Here is a 16,875-nt window from a genome sequence, read left to right as displayed (position 1 = left end):
TTCAGTATTTAATTTACTTAAGACATGGTTCTATAATCAATCCTTATTATTTTCAGATTCTGTACCTACAAATTTGTTTAGTTGCTAAAAAGTATCTGTAACTTCTGCAGTCATTCTCGGTCATACGTAAAAGGTTGCCAAAGCCCCTGTTCTCAGCTGAGGTCAAACAAGGCCACAGCCTGCCTTTTTCCTTTAGCTCTGATGCCGTAAACAATTATCCCTTTCACGATCTATTTAATGCTGCATTTTTTGCATTTCTGTGCTTTTCGCTGGTGATTTCACTGTTTGAAATGGCCCACAAGGTAGCACTGAAATGCTGTCTAGCGTTCCCAAGTGCAAAAAGCCTATGATGCGCCTCACCGAGAAAATACCTTAGATAAGCTTCATTCGGTCACGAATTAGTCACACTGTTGGCTCGGAGTTTTATGTTAATGAGTCAACACATCCGTTCAATAAAGTGTCCTTATAGAGAAATGCAACAAGTTTGTGTATTAAGTGATGAAACATTGTAACCAATGCTCCAGGAACCTAACCCTGGATTTCCCTGCCAACCATGATTTGATATTCACTCACTTGCTGTTTACAGTTACTTTACAGACACAGCTGCTAAGAGAAGAATTTGCAACAGTGGTATCCCTAAGAGCTGCTGTAAGAATTACTGAAACTAAGTTAATATGATTTCCATGGAAAAGGGTATGAAAATTTTGGCTATGACTTCCTTCAGATATCAACAGTTTTTCCACGGATTTCTGTGGTACAATTGGGGAATGAGATCTCTGACCTCACATCCCAGGGGAACAAGCATTAGCTACTTTTTGCAGTATCAAGAGTATCAAGTATCACAAGAATCCAAGTACTACTTTATACAAAAAAGGATAAAGGAATTACCTCATTCCTCACCAAGATCAGGGAACTAAATAGGATGCCTAATGTAACAAATGATTTGACTGCTTTACCTAGTGTTTGTACTTCTTGCTTTCAACAAGGCTTGTAACCTCATCAAAAGTAGAAATGCATTAGATTTACTGAGCAGTCATTCAATACTAAGTATCAGTGAGCGCTGCCATCTTAATTCTGGAAAGGCTTACATTTGAGGCAGTATTTGTAGATAACGTTCCCTCACTTTTTTTTTTAACAGTGCTAAAAATATTATTACAGAACTGTAATGCATACTCCTAGTCTATACCTAACAGCGTGCATTTAAGGAGTCTGGAATTGTTATTTTATTCTTTTAGAGAAGAGAGCAGTTGAGTCAAACCCCTGATCAGTGATATGACTCCAAGCCTTGGTGTTTTAATACCAATAACTGCACTTGGTTAGGGTTTGTCTTCCCTGAGCATAGAAGCAGGAGCCAGCCCCGGAGCCTCCCACCGCCGCCTCACCTCCCTGGCTAGGTACTACTCCACAGTGTAAGAAACCGGGCGCAGAATAAGTTTAAGTGAGTTCTGTGAGCTTCCAGGCGTCAGATAAAGAGCCACCAAACCATAAACACACAGTGGAAGTCCTGCCCTGGTGCACAGTCAGCCAGATAGTGACAGGGAAAAGAGTTGAGCTCTGCGTCCCCAGCCTGTGCTTTTTCCATCCTACCCGCACTCCTGGTTTCCCCATGAAAGCAGCAGGATCAAAACCCAAGTCTAGTTAGCCTCAGAGAGACTGACAAAGATTCTCCTGCACCAGCCTCGCTAGCTCGCTAGCTCGGTTCTCCACCATGTTCTTTTAGTCACAGCCTTGTTTTTAATGAAATTAATGCCTACAATGTGCTTAGAAAAATCAAGGCAGTCAGCAGGGAGCTGTGTGGCAGCCCTCTCCCCCTTGGCCCTTTGCCACTCCCTCTCCCCCAAGTTAAGTCTTTGAAACAGTTTCTCCTGGAGATTTCGCCCAGCCTCCAAATACTGCATTTAAATGGACGCTCTTGACTTACCAACTTTAAAAGTTACCTCTTAATTTCCTATCATCACACAGGTTCACTTTATTACACCACCCGCACCTCCCCAGTGTATCTGCATTCTTTGTTTTGTTTAAATCAGTAAAACTTACATTACTACGCATATGTAAAGTTGTACTTTTCAAAATAAAGCAAACTTTTATCTAAAATTCATTAAAATTAAATTACTAGAATTGCCTTACGATTATAAAAAATTAAATTATGAAAGTTAGTTTCACCTACGTAGTTTAGTGGCCCGTTTTCCCTTAGCTTACTCACCCATTCAATCTTTCCCAACCTTTAACTGGCTTCTGGTAGTACACAGACTAGCCACCCGCCTGGCTTCAGAGACCGCTCTGAACCCTCCAGCTGGAGTCTGAACTCTAAGCTTGTTTTTTTTCTGTTGTGGTTGCTCTCACTCAATGACACTGTATTTACATCTCTACAAATCAGAGGGAACATAAATGTGGATTCAGGCAGAACGCAGCAGTCGCGAGGTTCACACAGGATCAGAGGTGCCTTTTAACTAACTACTGTGTAAATACAACTGCCGCTTTCGATGTATGTAAGTAATAAATACAGTAATGAGTGCCATCGAGCGATCCCCTCTGGTTCATTGACATCAGTTCCTTTTTCATTTTTTAAGTTTTATTCTTAAAATACTAGTACATGATTAAATAGATGACATTCACAGTCCTGTGTGGGCTTGGTGCATGTATGTAACACATTGTAATACCTTTTGTTTGCCACAAATAATAATCACACTTATCAAGGGGCGTTTGTAACTGTACCTGGTGTACCTTAATTCTTTTTTTCTCCTTCATCCTTCCTCCCTTCAACCATCTTCGCCTCTCCATTTACGGAGGCCGTGTCCAGTTTCTTCCTTTCATTCTGTTTTAAATCCCTTTTCCTTTGCTTTCTTTCCCTTTCTCCTTCCCTCATTCCCCTTCCAATTTGAAGAAGTTCTTCCTGCTTCCTAATATCCACCCTCCACTTTGATTTTCATTTACCGTTTGGGTTTTTCACACACACACACACACACACACACACACACACACACACGCCATTGATATTTGTGCTTCACTTTACCTGGTTTTGAGATGCATCCATTTACTAAAAGTGTCTCAAGTTTTTCCTGCTTTATGGCAGAGCAGTACTCCATTGTGTACAAATATCACATTTTCTTCATTCCTCCATCTTTTGATGGGCACACGGGCTGTTTCTAAGATTTAGCTATTATAAATTGAGATGCTATAAACATGAGTAGGCATATATCACTGTGGTAGGATGCTTTTAATTCTTTTAAGAAGATACTTAGAAGGGGAATAACTGCGTTAAGTAGGACTCTAACTTTAATTTTTTGACGACTCTCCACACTGACTTCAACAATGCTTGCACCAACTTACACTCCCACCGACAGAGCCGAAGGCTCCTTTGTCCTCCCAGCCTCACCAGCTTTGTTACTGGGTAATTTCCTGAGGCTGAGCGTTTGTTTTGGAGTCAGATGGAATCTCCATGTTGTTTAAATTTGCATTTCTCAAATTACTAGTGATGTTCAAAATGTTTTTACTATATTTATTTGCTGTTTGTATCTTTTCATCCGAGAAAGGTCTATTCACTTCAGATACCAGTTTCTGAACTGAGTCTTTAAGTCTAGGGGAATCTAATTTTTAAAAAATTTATGTATTCTTTTGTCTGAGGAGTAGATGGCAAAATATTTTTCCCTTTTCTAGGTCATCTCTCTTTGCTCTGATGATGGTATCTTTGCTATGGAAAAGCTTTTTATTTTGATGTGATCCCAGCTGTTTTTTTTTAATGTGTCCCATACAATTAGGATTTTGTTCATAAAGTTCTGCCTACACCTCTGTCTTCAAGAATTTTACCTGTTTATCTTGCAGCAGTGTGTTTCTGTTTTAATATGTAGAGCTTTGGTCCACTTCAATTTTGGTTTAGTGCATTGTGAGAAATACAGATCTAGGTTCAACCTTCAGCAAGTGGGAAGCCAGTGTTCTCAGCATAATTTTTTAAAGATTATCCCTGGTTTTTGTCCCAAGGCCACTTCTTGATCACCATCTGCAGATAGATAAACTTTTCTGAATACTTCACCTTCTGTTTAATTTTGTCCCTCATTTGATTGAAGCATATTCCTACTAACTTCCAAAAAGGGGGCGTAGTTATCATCAACCAAGATTGTGATCAATCATCACCTGACGATCTCAGCAACTCAATCATTTACACACAAATTTTAGTCCACAGAATCCCAAAACAGAATTTTCAATTCACCCAAGCCACAGAAGAGGTAATTCACAATTTCTACGCTGGGGGAATAGCATCTGCCGAGATAATTTTCAGTTCTACTCCTGTGATAGCAGGCTCGGGTAAGAGATCAGCTCACAGCACTGAGGAAATAAGCCTGCAAGTTACATGTAGGCTGTGTGCCTTTCTGAACTACAGTGATATCTTATGTTTTACCTAAAGAAACTACTACACACTACTGAGCATAAAAGGGAAAATAAAAATGGATGTAAGTATCTCAACAATTATTAGGCTACTTTAGTCCACTATTAAAAAAAAAAAAAAAAAAAACAGTGTGTCTGGTGGAAACTATCCTTCCCCTCAAATGAGGAAAATTCACCTTCATACTGCACAAAAATGTTGATGCTGACAGGTGCAGAATGTGCATATTCTAGGCCAATTTTTATTAGATAACCTTATACATTTAGAAAAAACAAAAAGGATAGAAACAATGCAGAATTTCAAAAAAAGTAGGAAATTAACATTAGTTAATATACTGTATATTGTTATCTTGGAAATAGTTGTTCAGATTATAATATTTAGTCATTAAAAATGATCAAATAATGAAAAAACAAACTGTTCTTATTGATGAACTTACAGAGACCAGTAGTATAGTTATCTATCTTGTACATACGCACATATAGATGTACACATCTATACATATAATTTCTTCCTTTCTTCTGTTTCCCCTTTCCCACGTCCCAGTTGTTCTTTCCTTTTGAGCACTTTCTTCTCCTTTCAATATATAACAAATGAGAATCATAGACAGGACTCAACAGGAATATCTGAGTTATTATATGCAGACACCATCTCCATCACCAGGGATAACATTAATTCATAAATCTGATTTCATATAAGTCAAATCCACATCTCCTGATAACTTAGAAACAATCAATGCATCTCTCTACTATAAAACAGTATCTTTTGTACCAATGTGATTCTTACCAATGTGACTCCAATACCAGAAAGGACTTCCCGTTCTAATCTATATAAGTCTCAACTTGAACATGTAGTCAGTTTCTGATGAGTTACATTAGCAACAAAACAAAAATGTCAAAAGTATGGCTTAAATCAGTTTAAAGTGAAGTAAAACCTTAGTAAAGAAATTCAAGTCATTCTTGGAAAAACTAGCTCGCTGCAATCACACGATTTAGGTGTTTTGTTATTTGGATATGTCTTGTCTAATAATTCCCTACATTTGACAGTTCAGAATGAGACAGCTCTTACACAATCAGGTGAAAATTCACCACAGTAATGATTAAATGTCAAAAGAAGTTGTTTGAGAGCAACTTTTATGCCAGTGACCTATCTCCACTACCAATTTATCATCCAGCAGGTCCTTGTTGGTGACAATTTCTAATGAGAATTAAAATCCAGAAGGCTGTATCTAAAGTTCAAAATTAACCTAATAGTGAACAGTGGCTTCCACTCCTGTATTGAAATTCACGATAGTGGAATACGACCTCACTTGCAAAGGATCGCTGTCATTATTTATGTCTATTAGACAAGCCATTAATGTTCTCAACTTCTACACCACTAATTTTATTCAGTTACTTTTTAAAAAATTGCACCTACATGCTGCATCCACATGATTAATGTAGTACTTACTCTTAAGATCTCAAATTTGTTTTCTTCACTTGGGGAAAAAAAACATGCATTTCTATCTGTGAAGCATGTGTGAGGTACGTGTGTGTTAAATGTGAAGAAGACTCAGTTGTAAAATTTAGTTTCACAAAATTGTTTTGTCCAGTGGAATTGCTTTGTTCACACAGGATCTCCAGGTGATTCCAAGTCCCTGGAGGCAGGAGGAAAAGCAGGCGGAGACATGTCTCCCTATTTACTTTAGCCTGCTCAGCAGCATACTGCATCTCTACTTCTAATCTTTCAAGAGGCTTGAGAGGCTCCAGAGCCCAAGGGGACTGCGTGTAAGTCCTGCTACCTTCTGAATCCTCGACTGGGGCAGGGGACAGATTTCCTACTCACTCTTAGTCTGTTTTTCTAACTATAAAATAGAGATTAAACTGTCCAATTCAGCATAGCTATAATATACATTATGTGCCCAGCATGTGCTTATAAACGCTATCACCAGTACCACGATGACCTTAGAGTTGAGTAAGCACCAGCTGCAAGATGATGTCATTTTCCTAACCACCTGCTGGCTGGGTCCGGACCTTGTGCTCTCTCCCACAAAGTAAGTATCCGCATAGGATGCTTTCATAGTGTCCAACACCTTTCATGACCACTGCTCAGACTTTGCACAAAACGTGTTTCTAATTTTTCCAAAAAATACCGATTATTCTCCTACGTCCTCGTGGTGCCACTGTTTGTCCCTGAGTATAATTGTTCCTCTGACACTCCCCCAAGGCACTGAGAAGAGTAGGTGCTTCTCCACACAGGCTGGAGACAGTCAGTTTCTTCAAAAACACAATCACCGGGAAGCAAAATAGCCAATGAAAATCTTTAGGAATTACTAAGTTATCTTTTGTCTAGGCCTGTTGTGATCTCATGAACCCCTACACAGGAGTCTGCCCATCTTCATCATTTTTATTTGTTGAGTAATGAGAAAGAAATCACTGTCCATCTGGTTTAATCTTTTGGCTTGATACGTTACGTTTGGAATGTACAGTGGTTTTCTAAGAAGGCCCTGGAGTTTTTCAAATTTGTACTTCCTTTGAAACATTTCCCCTAATCCATAGAATCCTATCTTTTGAAAATCCTTGTAACTCGTAATTCAGAGCTCTGCACTTAGTGTTCTTGGGCCCAGCAGGCTCCCCGTAAATACTTGCTGATGATCCAATAAGCATTAGCTGATGATCATAACACACCTAAAAAGATATGCAAACTGTATCAAGATAAATAACATGGGCACAACCACAAAATAACCCAAAGTTTCCCTAAAGTAGCAGCCAATCTATATTGATCTACGAGTATCTCTCTGTCTCTGTCTGCCTCTCTTATTTGTCTCCACTCCCGCCTCCGTCTCTGCCTCCATCTCTGTCTCTCTCAATGCATCCTTCTTAGTACCCTTCCTGTCTCATTTTCAGGATCAGAGGGAGCTGTCCTTGACCACCCTCTCCGCTTCCCCTTCTACACAGTATGCAGCATTTCTTTTCTTTATAGGACATCTTACTATCTGAAAAAATCCCCCTCCTCTATTTATTCAGTCGCTCATCTACCTTTTCTCCCTTATTCTTCTTTAATCCTAGTGTCAACTCTGTGAGAACATGGCCTTAATGTACATGCCACCACCGTCACCCTGACATTTTTCAATGTCCCACAAGTAGATAATACAGCAAATAATGTGTAAATGAAAAAAGAGAACGGTGAATACAGGTAGCTGTTTTTACAGTTGTTCTGCAGGTATGTCTCACGATTAACTTAAACTCGATACAGGGGGAAGAGCTTCTGCCCATTTATATTTCTTAAAATGTCTAGTACAATTTAAAAATCGTGATGAAACATGATGGGAGAAAATATCTAAGTTATTTGTTAGCTGAGCGAATCATTCAGCTCCAATAATTTGCATACTAAATTGCTCAAGCATTGTAGCAACAAAGCCATTTTCAAATGACACGGTATTTTTTGAAACCAATGATGACGCAATTTGGAAGATGTTGGCCATTTATTTCTGGTGAGATTCTAAATTATTTCAACATTGGTTCAAATGGCTTTCCCCTAATGAGTCGTACCTGCAAACAGACAGAGATGGTCTAGAAGACTAATATTTGAAGCTGTTACCTAAGTCCTTAAAAACACTTACAATGAATAAAAAGAGACCACAGAAGAGGCAAAATAATAAGCTTTGGTAAAATAATAAACTAAGGTTTAAAGCTTATCACGTGTATGTCTGGATAGAGAAAGAGAATTTGCCTGTTTGCTCCAAGTTTCAGCTAAAGTTCAAAGCTGAAAACACCCTGGATGACGAGCTGCCCTGACTTACACACCGCATCACCCAGGCCCTCTTAAGAAGGACCTTACCTGATCTTGGACCAGCCAAGCCTCCGCAAAAGACTAGTGGCATCTGGGGAGAACAATGGAGTGTGAAAAAAATCATAGAGAATGTTTAAATTAATAAAATGCATTATAGTAAAAGAAACATTGCCATTAATTTCTGGAAAACATTCCTCCTCACCCTGAACACACATACCCAGTCATTCTTGGTACTTTCAGAGGCAGCTCTGGTCATCCTCTCTTGGGAGTGTCTTTTACTTACACGGCTGTGGCTGCCTGGATGTTCTGGACATATTCAAAACATTTACCTTTCATGGGCATTTTGTCTTTGGGAAAGAGCCAGAAATCAAACAGTGCCAGGGAACACTGGTACTGTTCGGGGAACAGGGAGGATGAGGGTCACTGTCATGCTTTTATGACTCTGTCTCTCTGTTATGTGACACTCAGCAGCAACATTCACCATTTTTGTTATCACATCTGTAAAGACACTCACAAAAGAAGACTTCCAGAGCTACTTCAGAAAAATGGCAAGAATACTTGGATAAGTATGGTCGAAGTAAAGTGGAGCATTTGTGCAGGATAAATAGTAATGTGTCTTTCACTGTAATAAATTTTTAAAAATTTAAACATCCCCTGTGTATTTTTAGCATCCTTTGTACTTCTGAAGAAAAGCAATCACCCAACTCAGGCTTCTTGTTCATCTGCCTGGAGCTGAGCAGGAGGCTTCCCAAGTGAGACCCTTGAAGTTATGCAGGTACCTGTGCCGAGGAAAGCCTGGACCAGATTTGTTTTGAATTCTTGAAAGTGATTGGAGAGCTATTGGGTTGACCAAGAGGTGGTTGTTACAATCTGGTGTTTGAAGTTTTATAAAGTTCTTTTATTTTTTGCAGATGATCAGCCCACAATCTTGTCCCATGCATTAAACATGCATTGACTTCCCAATAGAGGGGAAATGTAGAGTTTATTCAATGCTAAAAGCTTTTTTATGCTTTGGGGAAAGCTATTTCAACAGAATTCCCTCTTGTTTTCTGTTCTCATTCCAGGTCATTCAAAAAGAAAACAGAGACCCAGCTCTGTGAAACCATCAACTTAACCTTACACATATATGTACACATTTGTGATAGCTTAGACACACAAATACCTAGAGAGAGAGACAAAGACACAGAGAGAGAGACACAGAGAGAGGCAGACATTAAAATGAATTACTCATAGGTGATTTTCTTTTTAAATTTTTTTGAACAAAATCTCTGCTAATGTTCCCCAAGACTTTCAATGGTTTCTTCTTTCAGAATGTTTTTTCCTGGAGATGGTCATTGAAATAAATGAAAAATGGCCAAGCCCAAGCCAAGTGTAGTCTTGGCTGTAGCTTCCTTGGGAAGTGCTTTGTGGGGAGGCAGCGGAATGAACTGCTCTAAAAGTCACCAAGACTTGGCACTACCTCATTTCCATTTCTCTGTGCCTGGGCCACAGCCTTCCTGTTTGCTTGCATAAGGAATGTCGGGCGGTAAGAGGGAATTACTCTTTTAACGGCTAATGTTAATCAACTACTGAATATTTCTTTCCTTTAAGCATTTCTTAAGCACATTTTCTGTTTTGCTCCACGATGAGAAAAATTGTCCACACTACGGTGCCACGTTCTTGCAGCCCAGCCTTTTGTATCAACAGTGTAGCTCTAGCGGCCTCACAGTCGCTTGTCTGCTCTTTGGTAATGAGAATCTGACTCTCTGAGCCATGCTCTGCCACTCAGCTGGCATTCTCTGGCCTCTCTTGTACCAGGTGGGGTCAAATGCCCAAGTTTCAACAAAAGAGATAAGTAACACCCAAGAAACGTGCTCACGGAGGAGGAAAAGTACCCTTTCGTCTCTTTTCAACTGACTAGGATGCAAAGACTGAAGCTGGCACAACCATGTCGGGCCACAAGAAGGAAGCCCAGTAATAGACTGAGAGCAGGACTGGATATCACACCAACTCCGGACTATCCACCTATCTTTGGATTTATTTTACCTTAAAAAGAAACAGTTTTATTGAAGTCATCGTTATTTTAGGCTTTTGTTCACATATAACAACCCTAAAGTTATCTGGCACAGTATTCAACTTGTGCTTCCTTGGCAACCTATCAAATTCTACCCTCGAACCAATCGATGCTGTTCTACAAAATAGGATCTTTAAATTCAGTAACACAAGCTTATGTGAAGCTATGTTCCTCCATCCCACAAGCCTCAGCGGCAAGCATGGCATTATCTTAGAATGACAGCAAAGGTCATCTTCGCAGGATCACAATTTTCCCTATCTAGAAGGGAATGAACCATCTAAAGAGATCATCAGCTCTGATAATGTTCAGAGCTATTTTATACTCTTCACTGGCCTCAGAAACCAATAAAATATTTATCTATGAGAATTATACAGCATGAATAGTGCCAGCTACTCTCAGGTTAGTAAGTTTCTTTTTTTTTTTTTTTTAATTTTATTTAAAAGGAAAAAGAGAAAAACACAGAACAAAACAAAGCGGTGTAAGGGTACACGTAATACAGAACTACAAAAAAAAAAAAAAAAGACAGTAAGAAATCACCAGTTAATAGATTACATATTATCATCTTAGAAATAGTTGCTCAAATCACAATATCAAAGAATACAAAGTGGACATTCAAACAGTGAGACTGCAAACAGTTGTGTTCAATGATCCAACCAAAAACATTAATATGGTCAGCTATTTAACACCCCTAAACACACTTGCTGTTGTATCCTTTAGAGCTCTTTTTTTCCCTCTCTTTTTTACAACAAAATTTTCACATTTTGGGTTTTATTACTCCTTAGTTCTTATTACTTTTTGGGGGGGGAGAGAATAAAGTCAAATATGGCAAAACAAAGCTGTCAGTCAAAACCAAGGATAGACATAGCACATGATGTAAAACAGAGTACAAGGTTATCAACAATGGTTATCAACGATGTCTCTTGTTTCCTTAAAAAGAATTGTCTATCTCATTAGATATTATAAAGTTGAACAAAACAGAGGAGAACAAGACCAATAAAACTTAGGCATTGTAAACATTACAGGATGTCCAAAGGAGACAATAGTCAAACCAGAATGGGTATCTTAGTGAATCTTATTGCCTTCAAAGTAGTTGCCTATACCCTCAAACTTGATACTATCATACAGAATGGAACAGAGTCTAATCAGTCAAAACCAGATCGTGGGAATATTACAGGACTTCAAAACAAGTTAATAGGAAATCAAAAAAAGTTACTATTATATCTCCTGCTAATTTTTTAAATTTTTCCCCTTAATTAAAACTAACATAAGAAATAACTAAATAATTTTTTTTTAAAGAATAAGGGAGAGATTGAGATAAAGCAGGACATAACAATATAACAATACGGGTCAAAGCATGACTGTTTCAGCAACCTAGTGCTTCACCACCAAATAACTCGACTTAATAGTAGTTACCATAGTGTCTGTCTTTTTTCCTTGAAATATTTGAATAAAACTTCATATACTATAGCTTCAAATATTTCCATATCAAGAAGCCCAGAATAAAGACTTTCCAATTAGGTTAGTAAGTTTCAATTGATAGCACCACTAAAGCAAAGTAACTCAGAGCCCTGTTGGTTTAAGCTGGTTTTCCCTCAGCATAGGCTTACTCTTAAGACATATTTTAAACTCAAATTCAGACCCCCTAGACTAACACTGGCTTTACTGTTAGGCGTTTCTGTTAATGTCATTGGATTAACCATGTTATTTCTATTACAAATTACTTTTGCAGATCACTCTGAACACGTTAATCACAAGTTGGTTCTGTCCAACACATCATCAAGCTTCTCATCTTCCCCCAGTGTACAGAAAACATCACTGTGGTTGTGGTTTGGTCTCACCTTTACTATGTCAGGGCTCAGAAGAATCTGGTAAAAGGCAATAATATCTTGAAGACTAACCAAGCAAAGTCCAAATGTCTATATCAGGTTTTTAAAAGGCAGAAAGTCTTTGTAGTCTTACAATCATGCAAATGATAATTTGTGCTAACCTCCATAAGCCAATTTATTTATATCATACAATTAGAAAGTCATCATGGCATTATTAGTTACATTTTTAATAAAAGATATTTTCAGGGTCATAATTTATAGTATATAAGTAAGAACTATCTCACTCAAATTGTTAAGTATGGAAAAAATTCACAGCAATTCCTAAAGCTGTTTGATACTTGGGAAGAATAAAAACATTTTATTTTGTCTTAAACCATTTCTTGTACTAACTACTTATGACTTAACCCCAAATGAAACACCAAAGGATAACTTAATTATATTTTCTATTAGAATAAGGCTTCCAAATATCTCCCTAGATTCCTTTATAGGACATCTTCTCTATCTGTGGTTAACTGCTGGGCCTCCTGACCACACATTTCCATAAGGTCATCCTAACAACCAGTGCCATTCACTCCACACCAAGTAAGGATGCTCTGTGGGGATGGACAGAGAATGGACCAGAGTGTGCTAGCTTATGGTTCTTCACAAAGATGGTCTGAGTCACTCCATCAATTTATGCACTCAGATGTGAGCACAGAATTTGGCACCTGCCACATAGCACGCATTCAACTGTGCCACACAGTTTCTCTTATTAATATCAGTTGTCACCTTAATAGCTAGCAGTTGATGACTAATGACAACCATTAAAGAAGACGTTTGTAAATGGCAATACAACAAAATGTATATGAAGCAAAATAACAAATTCAGTAAAATGATGAGTATAAAATGCTTTTCATTTTAAGGATGACTTCATCAGTAAACATATGTCTCATATCTTCTTCTGAGAAAAAAATTAAGAGATGTTTTAAATTGTGTCACTATCTCTTTAGAGTTCCTTGTTCTTTGTTATTAAAGTATCTTTACAGCTTCTAAAATAAATTCATGTTTTAAAGATCTGACAGATGGTTCAAAGACAAGATACAAAGGATTCTTACCATGTGAGTATCCAAAAACCCTACAGCTTAAAGGTAGGTGGGAAAGCAAACAGTGCCTGAGCAACACAGAGCTCATGATGATCTGAGAACTGAGAAATTTACTTCCCTCACACACAGCCCTATCTAATGCCAGGACCCCTTTGACCCATCCGCCCACCGTCTTTATCAGTCTCTTCCTGATTATGACATGAAATGAATGTCCAAAGATAGAATGCAAATGCAATGAAAATATTCACAGAATGTGCACTATTACATGTAAGTAATGCTGAGAAATTGTTCAAATCACCACAGCGCAGTTCTTGATAAGCTGATAAATGAAGAGATGAAAGTTGATCAGGATGATGTCAGCGTGGCTGCCTCCACCCTTGATTTGAAAGATATATATAATTTTCAAGAAGTTGGAGGTTGTTCTCATTTGGACATGAAAAGTTTCCCCAAGGCTCCTGTTTTGAAGACACTGTCACCAACGCAGCAACACAGGAATGTGAGGTGTTGCATCCCGTAGGATGCGGGCCCTCCTACAGGAAGTCAGTCAGTGGGGCACCACCTGGAAGGGTGTGTCTGGTCCCTGGTGCCATCCTTTCTCCGCTTCATCCCTGCTGTGAGGTGAGCGGCTTTCCTCCACGACAGCTTTCCATCATGCTGTGTCTGCCTCTCCACAGGCCCAGAAACAACGGTGAAATCTCTGAGGCTGAGAGCCAGCATAAACCTTTCCTCTTTAAAAAGTTGATATCCTCAGGTATTTTGCCACAGCACAGAAGCTAACAAAGAAGGCTTTTGAGAAAACAGCGATAATCTTGAGTGTTGTTGCAAAAAAGACCGTCTTTATAATCAAGGAACAGAAAATGAAACGTAAAAAGGAAAGTGTTTTGTGTCACACAATTTCAGATTTTTCTTAAGTTTTTATTTTGAAACAAAAAAATGATATTGTTATCTTCACAGTAGTTGCTCAGATTACAAGATACAGGCATGAAAAAATGATCAAGTAATGAAAGCATATTTCTTTTTGTAAGCTTAGCAGTTCAATCACCTATTTCTCCTTCCCCTATTTCCCCATCCCAGTTGTTCTTTCCTTTTGAGCAGTTTCTTCCTCTTTCACTGGTCAGAATATCTATTCTACGTTTTGGATCATATTTAGTCTTTCAGTTTTTTACACTACAGAGACAACACAATGTTTACTCATGCGAGTCTGATTTATTTCACTTATGAATATGGTCTCAAGTTGCATCCATTTACCTATAAGATAGTAGGAATGCCAACAGTGACCACCAAATAGACGGGGAATGACACCGATGGACGGTTTCGAGGTTGGTTTCTAGATTTTCATCTTCACAGAGGTCAAGAACATAAACAAAAACTCACGTGCTAGACATTCCTCCCCACCCACCCCCACCAGGGGAGGGAAGAAAAAGGGAAACTGATGAGATCTTGATTGGATATATAAACCATTTTCCACAAAAGTTTACTTTTTATTAAAAAAATTGTCTTTGTACTATCAATACATTTCAATACTGAAGTTTAATGATTTGGGTTAATATCAACAAAACATAAGGAGCAAAAATTTTCATGAAACTCCACAGATACTCTGTATTTACGACATTTATTCCTGTATGTCATATATTTTTATACATGTCATATGAAATGAATTGAGACATTTTTACATGTAGATATTATTTAATATTTTTGACATAATTTTTGTACACTTTTGTGGGTACAGCGCTATAACTCAGTGTGTGCATACAACGTGTATCAAATCAAGATGACGAGCACGTCCACCTTCTCAGACATCTTCATCATTTCTATGGTTGGAAACCCTCAATCAATTTTCTTCCAGTATTTTTAAAATAGACAAGTAACTGTTGTGGACTACAGTTGCTCCACGGTGCTATATAACAGGACAACTTTAAACCCCTTAGCCCACCGCGAACTCTGCTTCAGTATCCACAATCTATCCTCTCACTGTCCTCCCTCCAGGGACCTGTATTCGAGTCTCTACTTCCATGAAACCAACTTGAAGTTCCTACAAATGAGTAAAAACACATGGTATATGTCTTTCTACACCTGGTTTATTTTATTTAACACACTGTCCTCTAACTAGATCCAGATTGTTGGAAGTGACAAAATTTCATCCTATTTTATTTTGCTTTGTTTTATGTTGAGGCAGGGTCTTGCCAAGTCACTAAGTTGGACGGGCTAAGTTTAAACTTGTGATCCTTCTATCTCAGTCTGTCAGGGTGCTTGGATTACAGGCATGTGCCACCATACCTGGCTTGGATTTCATCCTTTCTTATGATTGAATTAAGATCATGTGTTACACACCACATTGTAAATCCATTCATCAGTAGGAGCATCTCGATTGATTATACAGCTTGACTGTTGTGAACGATACTGCAACAGAGATGAGTGTGCAAACATCCCTTTGATATAATTATTCCATTCTCCTTGGTTTTATATACACTGATAGGATTGCTGGATCATGTCGTAATTCTGTGTTCCATTTTTTGGAGGAATCACCGTCCTGTTCTCCAAAATGGCTTTACTAATTTACACTACTACCAATAGAGGGATATATCCAATTTTAAATGTCTGTGCAACTGAGTTGTATCTAAAAGGCAGCAAACTACATCACACACACACACACACACACACACACACACACACACACAATTAGCTGTGTTTGACACAGGGATGTGGCAGAGATGACCCAAGAAGAATGTAAAAGAAAAGACGATCCCCAAGCTATACAAGTATTTAAGTACAGGCAAATAAAACAGCCAGAGGAGGAAACCAAGAAAAATAAGAAATCATTCAGGAGTTAGTACTGAACAGGGATACAAATAAAAAGGAGACAGAATCCACTCAGATTTCATCACTATTAAAATCAGGTGGTTATTAGATGGAAGACAAAATGCAGTCTCCATATGCATAATTTATCAACACAATCAGGCGAGGGTTTGCTCATAGTAAGGATCACAGCCTACCAAAGAAAGCACAGGTGTGCTGACACACAGCTGGCAGCAAAATGACACGAGAGATGTCACATCTCCTGAGCACGACTAAGTGTCACATTTCATTGAGGAGCATCCACAGAGGATTGCTCCATTCTAGGGCCAGAGCTCAGAAAGGGAGAAAAACATCTACTACTCCCCCAGGTTAGAAGCTTATCCTCTCTTTGTTCCTACATAAATCCATGAACATCCTTTTGTCTATCCCTTAGAAAAAGTCCATCACTGAAAAAGAAAGCAAGCTTTGCAGTGAAAATAACAGCACAAATAATAGCACAATAAAACTACACACATAGCAATTTTACAATAACTATTATACCAGACCTTTCAAGATCAATCTGCGAGTGCTTTAAACTGCTTGAAAAACTTAAAAACTGGTCACAACTAAAATAGTATTTTAGATGGTTGGCTGAATCTGAGACCATTATTTACATGACCAGTCACAAACACAGTCAGATATTTCTAGTTTACTCTGGTGCCTGGCTTACAGAGAGTGAATGACATGACCTACAGGACTGCGTAGCTGAAATGAGGCAAAATTTTAGCAGTTCTACATATACAGCCTCATTTAAGACCTCAACTTGGGAATCATCAAAAGCAGAATCGAGGATGTTCTCTCTGAGGAAAGCACAGGCAAACCATATTGTTCTGATGCAAGAGCTGCCTGAGTGGATCCTCTATAGGGATCCACACACAGGTGACACAGTGAGAAATCATTCTCTTGGAAAAGCAAGGGCCTTCAAAATAT

The 16,875-nt window shown here is 38.4% G+C and overlaps 1 protein-coding gene and 1 long non-coding RNA gene across 15 annotated transcripts in view; both read right to left on the bottom strand.

Moving 5' to 3' along the window:
- Ncam1 (neural cell adhesion molecule 1) overlaps positions 1 to 16,875 on the bottom strand; it is a 287,828-nt gene that overhangs the window by 219,528 nt on the left and 51,425 nt on the right. The gene's annotated exons all lie outside the window — the stretch shown is intronic.
- The window catches only part of LOC134477607 (uncharacterized), a 52,073-nt gene continuing 49,403 nt past the window's right edge, over positions 14,206 to 16,875 (bottom strand). The window contains exon 2 of the long non-coding RNA XR_010049639.1: positions 14,206 to 16,875. This exon is cut by the window's right edge and continues 47,052 nt beyond it. This is a non-coding gene — a long non-coding RNA (uncharacterized LOC134477607).

The sequence above is a fragment of the Cavia porcellus genome, unplaced genomic scaffold (genome assembly GCF_034190915.1).
Source record: "Cavia porcellus strain 051 isolate PalLab524CR breed Dunkin Hartley unplaced genomic scaffold, mCavPor4.1 scaffold_9, whole genome shotgun sequence".
Lineage (NCBI taxonomy): Eukaryota > Metazoa > Chordata > Mammalia > Rodentia > Caviidae > Cavia > Cavia porcellus.
Note: the sequence above shows the minus strand (reverse complement) of the source record. Positions and strands in the feature narration are given on the sequence as shown.